Genomic DNA, 10,498 nt, shown 5'->3' on the forward strand with positions numbered 1-10,498 from the left:
TCTGCCTCCCGGGTTCAAGCTTCTCCTGCCTCAGCCTCCCGAGTAGCTGGGATTACAGGGACACACCACCACACCCGGCTAACTTTTTGTACCTTTAGTAGAGACAGGGTTTTACCATGTTGGCCAGGCTGGTCTCGAACTCCTGACCTCGTGATCTCCCTGCCATGGCTTCCCAAAGTGTTGGGATTACAAGCGTAAGCCACTGCCCCAGGCCAGAGGAAAAGCATTCTAATAGAGGCATTAGAATGGACAAAGCCCTGGAGGTAGAGACATACCTTGGCCTTTTGAGCAAACGGGGATAAGACCATGGAAGAGAGAATACACTAAACAAGGGCAGAAAGATCCAAGGTAAAACTGGGAGAGGGGCAGGGTAGGCTTTCCTAGGCTATGACAGGGCATTTGGATTTTTTTCCAGTATGGTGGAAAGTAATTGAAGTAACTTACATAACTGTTTGTTGTTGTCGTTGTTAATCACAATTAGCCATTCATTGAAAGTGGCTTGTTGTGGGGAGAAGCCAACATGGAAGCAGGAACACCCATTAGGAGGTGACTGCGGTAAATCAGGCCGGTTGGAGTAGTAGTGACAGTAGAGATGGAGACGGGGAGAAGAACAATTTGATGATGCATCGTGGAGGTTGAAAAAACAAGTCAATAGTAGTGACTGCAGGAGAAGAAAAGGCAAGAATGGCCGGGCGTGGTGGCTCACGCCTGTAATCCTAGCACTTTGGGAGGCTGAGGCAGCCGGATCACGAGGTCAGGAGATCGAGACCATCCTGGCTAACACAGTGAAACCCCATCTCTACTAAAAGTACAAAAAATTAGCCGGTGTGGTGGCAGACACCTGTATTCCCAGCTACTCTGGAGGCTGAGGCAGGAGAATGGCGTGAACCTGGGAGGTGGAGCCTGCAGTGAGCCAAGATCGCGCCACTGCACTCCAGCCTGGGTGACAGAGCGGGACTCTGTCTCAAAAAAAAAAAAAAAAAAAGAAGGAAAAGGCAAGAATGACTCTGAGGTTTTTGGTTTGAGCAAGTAGGTGAATGGTGAGGAGAGGAAGCCTGCAGGAGTAGCAGGTTTGAGTGTTCTGTGTTTAGTATCTGTGAGACAAGTCCGGGCACGATGGCTCACACCTGTAATCCCAGTACTTGGGGAGGCAGAGGTGGGTGGATCACTTGAGCCCAGGAGTTGGAAACCAGCCTGGGCAACCTGGTGAGACCTCCTCTCTACAAAAAATAAATAAGCTGGGCGTGGTGGCGTGTGCCTGTGGTCCCAGCTACTTGGGAGGTTGAGGTGGGAGGATTGCTTGAGCCCAGGGGGATCAAGCCTGCAGTGAGTCATAATTGTGCCACTGCACTCCAGCCTGAGTAGTGACAGAGCAAGATCCTGTCTCCAGTTAAAAAAAAAAAAAAAAAGGAATCTGTGAGGCCAGGGGCGGTGGCTCACACCTATAATCCCAGCACTTTGGGAGGCTGAGGTGGGAGGATCACTCGAGTTCAGGAGTTTGAGACCAGCCTGGCCAACATGGTGAAACCCCGTCTCTACTAAAAATGCAAAAATTAGCCAGGTACGGTGGCTCACGCTTGTAATCCCAGCACTTTGGGAGGCTAAGGCGGGCGGATCATGAGGTCAGGAGTTTGAGACCAGACTGGCCAACAGGGTGAAACCCTGTCTCTACTAAAAATACAAAAATTAGCTGGGCGTGGTGGCGGGCGCCTGTAATCCCAGATACTTGGGAGGCTGAGGCAGGAGAATCGTTTGAACCCAGGAGGCAGAGGTTGCAGTGAGCCGAGATCGCGCCACTGCACTCCAGCCTGGGTGACAGAGCTAGACACTGTCTCAAAAAAAGAAAAAGAAAAAAAAAATTAGCCAGACGTGGTGGCACGCGCCTGTAATCCCAGCTACACAGGAGACTGAGACAAGAGAATTGCGTGAACCCAGGAGGCAGAAGTTGCCCTGAGCTGAGATCACACCGCTGCACTCCAGCCTGGGTGACAGAGCAAGACTCCATCTCAAAAAAAAAAAAGGGGGGGGGCGTGGGGCCGGGCACAGTGGCTCACGCCTGTAATTCTAGCACTTTGGGAGGCCGAGGTGGGTGGATCACCTGAGGTGGGGAGTTCGAGACCAGCCTGACCAACATGGAGAAACCCCGTCTCTACTAAAAAAAAAAAAAAATACAAAATTAGCTGGGTGTGGTGGCACATGCCTGTAATCCCAGCTACTTGGGAGGCTGAGGCAGGAGAATTGCTTGAGCTTGAACCCAGGAGGCGGAGGTTGTGGTGAGCTGAGCTCACGCCATTGCACTCCAGCCTAGGCAACAAGAGCAAAACTCCATCTCAAAAAAAAAAAAAAAGGAATCTGTGAGACATCAGGGTGGTTATGTCAATGTCAAGTAGATAGTTATAAGTCTGGAGTTCAGAAGAGAAGTCTGAGCTGAAAATGTAAATACACTGAGAGTCATCAGTATATAGATAGCACTTAATATCAAGTTCTATGTACTGACATAGAAAGATATCCACAAGGCCAGGCACGGTGACTCACGCCTGCAATCCCAGCACTTTGGGAGGCCGAGGCAGGTGGATCACTTGAGTTCGAGAGTTCAAGACCAGCCTGACCAACATGGAGAAACCCTGCTTCTACTAAAAATACAAAATTAGCCAGGCGTGGTGGTGCATGCCTGTAATCCCAGCTACTCGGGAGGCTGAGGCAGGAGAATCGCTCAAACCCGGGAGGCGGAGGTTGTTGTGAGCTGAGATGGCACCATTGCACTCCAGCCTGGGCAACAAGAGTGAAACTCCATCTCAAAAGAAAAAAAAAAGATAACCAAAATACACTTTGAGGAATTAAAAAAGAGTAGGAGAACAGTGTGTTCAAAATTACTCCAAATATGGCAGAAATTATGTTCACATATATACGAAGTCTAAACAGAGAAAACATCTTGATCAATATAGGTGTCAAAGAGCAATGGCCATCTTTGAGGACTGGGTAGGCAACATAAATGGGGCAATTGTTTGTAGCCTCTGTACAGTTTTTGTTTTTTACAAGAAATTGCTTTTTACAATTTTTCTTTTTTTTTTGACACTGAGTCTTGCTCTATTACCTAGGCTGGAATGCAGTGGTAAGATCTCAGCTCACTGCAACCTCTGCCTCCTGGGCTCAAGTAATCGTCCTATCTCAGCCTCCCTGGTAGCTGGGACCACAGACACACACAATCCTGCCTGGCTAATTTTTTATATTTTTAGTAGAGAAGAGGTTTTGCCATGTTGCCCAGGCTGGTCTCAAACTCCTGAGCTCAAGCAATCTGCCTGTTGGGATTACAGGCATGAGCCACCGTGTCCAGCCTATAGTTTTTGTTTGTCTGTTTTTTGAGACAGTCTAGCTCTGTCACCCAGGCTTGGGTGCGGTGGCATGATCTCAGCTCACTGCAACCTCAGCCTCCTGGTTTCAAGTGATTCTCGTGCCTCAACCTCCTGAGTAGCTGGGACTACAGGTGAGCACCAACACACCTGGCTTTTTGTATTTTTAGTAGAGACCAGGTTTCGCTATGTTGGCCACATGTTGGCTAGGCTGGTTTCGAACTCCTGATCTCAAGTGATTCACCTACCTTGGCCTCCCAAAGTGCTGGGATTACAGGCATGAACTACCGCACCTGGGCTACAATTTTTGTTGTTGTTGTTGTTGTTGGTTTTGTTTGTTTTGTGTTTGTTTTTTTTTTTTGTTCTTTTAGTATTTATTGATCATTCTTGGGTGTTTCTCGGAGAGGGGGATTTGGCAGGGTCATAGGACAATAGTGGAGGGAAGGTCAGCAGATAAACATGTGAACAAGCGTCTCTGGTTTTCCTAGGCAGAGGACCCTGCGGCCTTCCACCGTGTTTGTGTCCCTGGGTACTTGAGATTAGGGAGTGGTGATGACTCTTAACGAGCATGCTGCCTTCAAGCATCTGTTTAACAAAGCACATCTTGCACCGCCCTTAATCCATTTAACCCTGAGTGGATACAGCACATGTTTCAGAGAGCACGGGGTTGGGGGTAAGGTTATAGATTAACAGCATCCCAAGGCAGAAGAATTTTTCTTAGTACAGAACAAAATGGAGTCTCCCATGTCTACTTCTTTCTACACAGACACAGTAACAATCTGATCTCTCTCTTTTCCCCACATTTCCCCCTTTTCTATTCAACAAAACCGCCATCATCATCATGGCCCGTTCCCAATGAGCTGTCGGGTACACCTCCCAGACGGGGTGGCGGCCGGGCAGAGGGGCTCCTCACTTCCCAGACGGGGTGGCCGGGCAGAGGCGCCCCCCACCTCCCAGACGGGGTGGTGGCCGGGCAGAGGTGCCCCCCACCTCCCTCCCGGACGGGGCGGCTGGCCGGGCGGGGGCTGCCCCCCACCTCCTGGACGGGGCGGCTGCCGGGCGGAGACGCTCCTCACTTCCCGGACGGGGCGGCTGCCGGGCGGAGGGGCTCCTCACTTCCCAGACGGGGTGGCTGCCAGGCGGAGGGGCTCCTCACTTCTCAGACGGGGCGGCTGGGCAGAGACGCTCCTCACCTCCCAGACTGGGTGGCGGTCGGGCAGAGACACTCCTCAGTTCCCAGATGGGGTCGCGGCCGGGCAGAGGCGCTCCTCACATCCCAGACGGGGCGGCGGGGCAGAGGCACTCCCCACATCTCAGACGATGGGCGGCCGGGCAGAGACGCTCCTCACTTCCTAGACGGGATGGCAGCCGGGAAGAGGCGCTCCTCACTTCCCAGACTGGGCAGCCGGGCAGAGGGGCTCCTCACATCCCAGATGATGGGCGGCCAGGCAGAGACGCTCCTCACTTCCCAGACGGGGTGGCGGCCGGGCAGAGGCTGCAATCTCGGCACTTTGGGAGGCCAAGGCAGGCGGCTGGGAGGTGGAGGTTGTAGCGAGCCAAGATCACGTCACTGCACTCCAGCCTGGGCAACATTGAGCACTGAGTGAGCGAGACTCCGTCTGCAATCCCGGCATCTCAGGAGGCGGAGGCAGGCAGATCACTCGCGGTCAGGAGCTGGAGACCAGCCCGGCCAACACGGCGAAACCCCGTCTCCACCAAAAAATGCAAACACCAGTCAGGCGTGGCAGCAGGCGCCTGCAATCCCAGGCACTCTGCAGGCTGAGGCAGGAGAATCAGGCAGGGAGGTTGCAGTGAGCCGAGATGGCGGCAGTACAGTCCAGCCTCGGCTTTCACAACTTTGGTGGCATCAGAGGGAGACCGTGGAGAGGGAGAGGGAGGGGGAGGGGGAGAGGGAGAGGGAGCTACAATTTTTAATAAAGGAAATTTTGTACAATTTTTTTTTTTTTTTTGAGATGAAGTCCCACTCTGTCACTCAGGCTGGAGTGCAATGGTGCAATCTCAGCTCATTGCAACCTCTGCCTCTGGGTTCAAGCGATTCTCTTGCCTCAACCTCCTGAGTAGCTGAGACTACAGGTGAGCACCAACACACCTGGCTTTTTGTATTTTTAGTAGAGACCAGGTTTCGCTATGTTGGCCACATGTTGGCTAGGCTGGTTTCGAACTCCTGATCTCAAGTGATTCACCTACCTTGGCCTCCCAAAGTGCTGGGATTACAGGCGTGAGCCACCATGCCCGGCCCCATTTTTTTACAATTTTTAAGGAAAGCTACCCATGAGTCCATTTGGTAGCTTGATACTACTAATTAGCAGGCTGTTAGCTGCATGCTTCCTGGGCTCCTTCCATGCACTAACTCCCACCACTAAAGGGCATCTTAACCTCAGGGTGCCTGGGTTTTGATGTTTTCTACTTAATTGGACAAGTGTACATAGAGAGCCGCCATCTGTTAATTAAGAGTCAGGCATGAATAGAACACAATCCCTGCACTTGAGGAGCCTTTTTTTTTTTTTTTTTTTGAGACAGAGTCTCGCTCTGTCATCCAGGCTGGAATGCAGTGGCGCGATCTTGGCTCACTGCAAACTCTGCCTCCCGGGTTCACCCCATTCTCTTGCCTCACCTCCTGAGTAGCTGGGACTACAGGTGTCCACCACCATGCCTGGCTAATTTTTTGCATTTTTAGTAGAGACGGGGTTTCACCGTGTTAGCCAGGATGGTCTCGATCTCCTGACCTTGTGATCCGCCTGCCTCAGCCTCCCAGAGTGCTGGGATTACAGGCGTGAGCCACCGTGCCTGGCCAAGGAGCTTTTCAATTATTGGTTTTCAACTGACTACTAGACAAAAATGATGACAGGATGAGCAAAGGACCTTGGAGTTGAGAAATTAATTCTTCAGGGACAACTCTGGAAGGCTTCACAAAGGGGTGACATTTCATTCTTTCAATAAACATTGATTCAGAGCTTACCATATGCCAGATAAAGTCATCAGCTTCATGGAAATTACTTCTAGTTCATATTTCAGAGCCTTATATAATAGAAAATTTGTGAGGCAGGATTGGAAAGATGTAAATTCCAGGCAGAGGGGCCGAAGATGCTGAAGTTCGTAGGAGCAGACTAGAGTATGGAGGATATACGGAGCATAATAGAGCAGACACTTGGAAACCAGTTAGAAAGATTTTACATGAACCCAAGCAAGAGAGGAGGAAAATTGAAATGAGGTATGCTCTGAGTTTTAAAAAAATGTAAGAGGGTGCGGTGGCCCATGCCTGTAATCCCAGCACTTTTGGAGGCCAAGGCAGGAGGATCCCTTGAGCCCAGGAGTTCAAGACCAGCCTGGGCAACATAGCGCAACCCTCTCTATTATATATATATATATATATAATTTTTTTTAAGGGTAGGGGGCTGGGGGTGGTGGCTCATGCCTGTAATCCTAGCACTTTGGGAGGCCAAGGTGGGCAGATCACCTGAGGTCGGGAGTTCAAGACTAGCTTGGCCAACATAGTAAAACCTCATCTCTACTAAAATACAAAAATTAGCCGGGCATGATGGTGGGTTCCTATAATCCCAGCTACTCAGGAGGCTGAGACGGGAGAATCGCTTGAACCCAGGAGACAGTGGTTGCAGTGAATGGAGATCACACCACTGCACTCTAGCTTGGACAGCTGAGTGAGGCTCGGTCTCAGAAAAAAAAAGGAAGACAGCTGGGCGCGGTGGTGCACCCTGTGGTCCTAGCTACTCAGGAGGCTGAGGTGGGAGGATCCCTTGAGCCCAGGAGTTCTAGACTGTAATGCATTATGCAGTTTGGGTGTCCACACTAAGTTCAGCTTCAATATGGTGACCTCCCAGGACAGGGGACTATCCAGGTTGTCTATGGAGGGGTGAAACAGCCCAGGTCGGAAATGGAGCAGGTCAAAACTCCCAAGCTGGGCTGGTCTGATGGTAGTGGGTTATTAGAATTTAATAACATTAGTGTCACTAAAGTTGGTATACAACCCCCCACTGCTAAATATGACTGGCTTAAAAAATTTTTTTAAAACCCCAAAGCTCCCATGCTGATCAATAGTAGGTTGGCACCTGTGAACAACCACTGCACTCCAGCCTGGGCAACACAGAAAGACCCTGTTTCAAAAAATAAATGGGGACAGACCCCTTAAACATATTAGAAGTCCAGTGAATAAGACAACTTGTGCGCAGTGGGTGTTGGGTGGGGTTTAGTAAAAGGGAAGATGTTGAGTTCCATTTGACACAAGCCAAGTTCCAGGTGCATTGTCTTATGCCTGTAATCCCAGCACTTTGACCAGCCCAGCATGGGAGTTTTACGCCTGTAATCCTGGCACTTTGGGAGGCCGAGGCGGGTGGATCACCTGAGGTCAGGAGTTTGAGACCAGCCTGACCAACATGGTGAAACCCTATCTCTACTAAAAATACAAAATTTAGCCAGGCATGGTGGCACACACCTGTAATCCCAGCTACTCAGGAGGCTGAGACAGAAGAATCACTTGAACCCAGGAAGCGGAGGTGGCAGTGAGCCGAGATCTAACCACTGCACTCCAGCCTGGGCGACAGCAAGACTCCGTCTCAAAAAAAAAAAAAAAAACCTGGAAGTTTGGGGTGAGTTATTCTGGGTTTTTTTGTTTTTGTTTTTTGAGATAGAATCTCGCTCTGTTGCCCAGGCTGGCAGGCTGGAGTGCAGTGGCGCAATCTCGGCTCACTGCAACCTCCACCTCCTGGGTTCAAGCGATTCTCCAGCCTAAGCCTCCTGAGTAGTTGGTACTACAGGTGCGTGCCACCACACCCGACTAAGTTTTTGTATTTTTAGTAAAGATAGGGTTTCACCGTGTTAGCCAGGATGGTCTCGATCTCCTGACCTTCTGATCCGCCCGCCTCGGCCTCCCAAAGTGCTGGGATTACAGGCGTCAGCCACTGCACCCGGCTTTTTTTTTTTCTTTTTGAGACGAGGTCTCATTTTGTTGTCCAGGCTAGAGTGCAGTGGCACAAACACAGCTCATTGCTGCAGCCTCAACCTCCCAGGCTCAAGCAATCCTCCTGCCTCAGCCCCCCAAGTAGCTGGGACTATAGGCACATGTCACCAGGCCCAGCTAATTTTTGTTTTGTGTTTGGTTGTTTCTGAGATAAGAGTCTTGCTCTGCCACCCAGGCTGGAGTGCAGTGGCGCAACAGGCTCAGTGCAACCCCCGCCTCCTGGGTTCAAGCAGTTCCCCTGCCTCAGACTCTCGAGTAGCTGGGACTACAGACACGTGCCACCACACCAGGCTAATTTTTGTATTTTTAGTAGAGATGGGGTTTTGCCATGTTGGCCCAGCCTGGTCTTGAACTCCTGACCTGAGGTGATCTGCCTGCTTAGCCTCCCAAAGTGCTGGGATTACAGGCGTGAGCCACCGCGCCCGGCAGTACTTTTTTGTAGAGACAGGGTTTCGCCATGTTGGCCAGGCTGCTCTCAAACACCTGGGCGCAAGCCATCTGCCCACCTCGGTTTCCTAGACTGCTGGGATTACAGGCATGAACCACTACACTCAGCCTCCAGGCTTTAACTTGGTGGTGTCATTCACTGGGAGGATGAAAATAGGGGATGTCCTGAAGAGGAAGATGTTGAGTTCCATTTGACACAAGCCGAATTCCGATGCCAGCTGACTACTTGGTGGTGGAGAACTTCAGTGAAGCAGTTTCATAAGCAAAACTGCTGAAGGCTTAGACGTTACTAGAAGTTGAAGCAGATAGTGGTGTAGACTACTCTGACCAGCTTTGGAACACATGAGGGAAGCATGCCTGGGTTGATCCAAAATTGGGGTTTGACAGAACGAGAGGTCTTGGAAGGTCAAGTGAAGTAAGAAGTTGCCTTGAGAGTGTAGCTGAACATTCCTGAGATCCAATGACGAAACTGAAGCAAGAGGATCTAAGACCTAGACCAGTGCTTCTCAAATTTGATCCCGCATCAGTATCCCCTGAAAAGCTCATAAAACCACAGCCGGCTGGGCCTCACCCTGAGTTCTTTTTTTTTTTGAGACGGAGTCTCACTCTGTCGCCCAGGCTAGAGTGCAGTGGTGCAATCTTGGCTCACTGCAACCTCCGCCTCTTGGGTTCAAGCGAGTCTCCTGCCTCAGTCTCCCGAGTAGCTAGGATTATGGGCACACGCCACCACATCTGGCTAATTTTTCTATTTTTAGTAGAGACAGGGTTTCACCATGTTAGCCAGGCTGGTCCTCAACTCCTGACCTCAGGTGATCCACCCTCCTCTGCTTCCCAAAGTGTTGGGATTACAGGCGTGAGCCACCACGACAGGCCCTCACCCCAAGTTTCTGATTCAGTAGTTCTGGGTTGGGGCCCAAGAATGTGCGTTACTGACAAGTTCCCTGATGCTGATGCTATAGGCCCAGGGGGAATGGGGAAGCACACTTCGAAAACCCCTGGTGGAGAGTAAAGCATCAGCAGCAGGCAGATGTTGAATCATTTCCAGAGTGAATGGATGAAAAGAGGCGTCTTCTTCAGGAAGAGAGGTCTTCCTGTAGTCAAAGACTAGGCTGACGGTAAGGCCACATCGGATAACTTAAGGTGGTAGGCAGAGCCGAACTTCAGAGTCTGGATTCAGAGACGAAGCAATCTGGGGGGACAAGGTCGAGGACTGACCCTGCCAGGGGAATGATAGGAGATCAAGGAATTGGGTGTTACAAGGGTATTCAAAATGAATTATTTCTGGCAGAGGCTACAGTCTAGAGGACAGTTCCAACAGGAAGTGAAGATCTGAAGGGTTGGAAGTAGCTACGCCGGGCCTGAATTCTATAGCGCTGACCCTGTGCAGGCCCTACAGACAGCAGCCCATCCACGTTAGTGCACCAGAATTAGCAAGAAAATCTACGGGAAGTGTGCGATCCCTCAGCAACAACGCTGCACGCTGTGTAGCCTCCCTTACAGCTTTATAGGAACCACGGCGAGCACACCCTGTGGGGGCGATTGAGTTTAGTTCGTGGTCCCCTCCAGCAGGCATTCCCCTCCAACCGCCGTACTGATGAGTGACGGGGATCAGGTGCTGACCGCGCTACTTAACACCCGTGCAACCCTCCTCAAAGCTCCTTACCTCCTCATGCCTCAGGTTTCCCGCTTAAAAATGCGCTAATAA

The sequence above is a fragment of the Pan paniscus genome, chromosome 9 (genome assembly GCF_029289425.2).
Source record: "Pan paniscus chromosome 9, NHGRI_mPanPan1-v2.0_pri, whole genome shotgun sequence".
Taxonomy (NCBI): domain Eukaryota; kingdom Metazoa; phylum Chordata; class Mammalia; order Primates; family Hominidae; genus Pan; species Pan paniscus.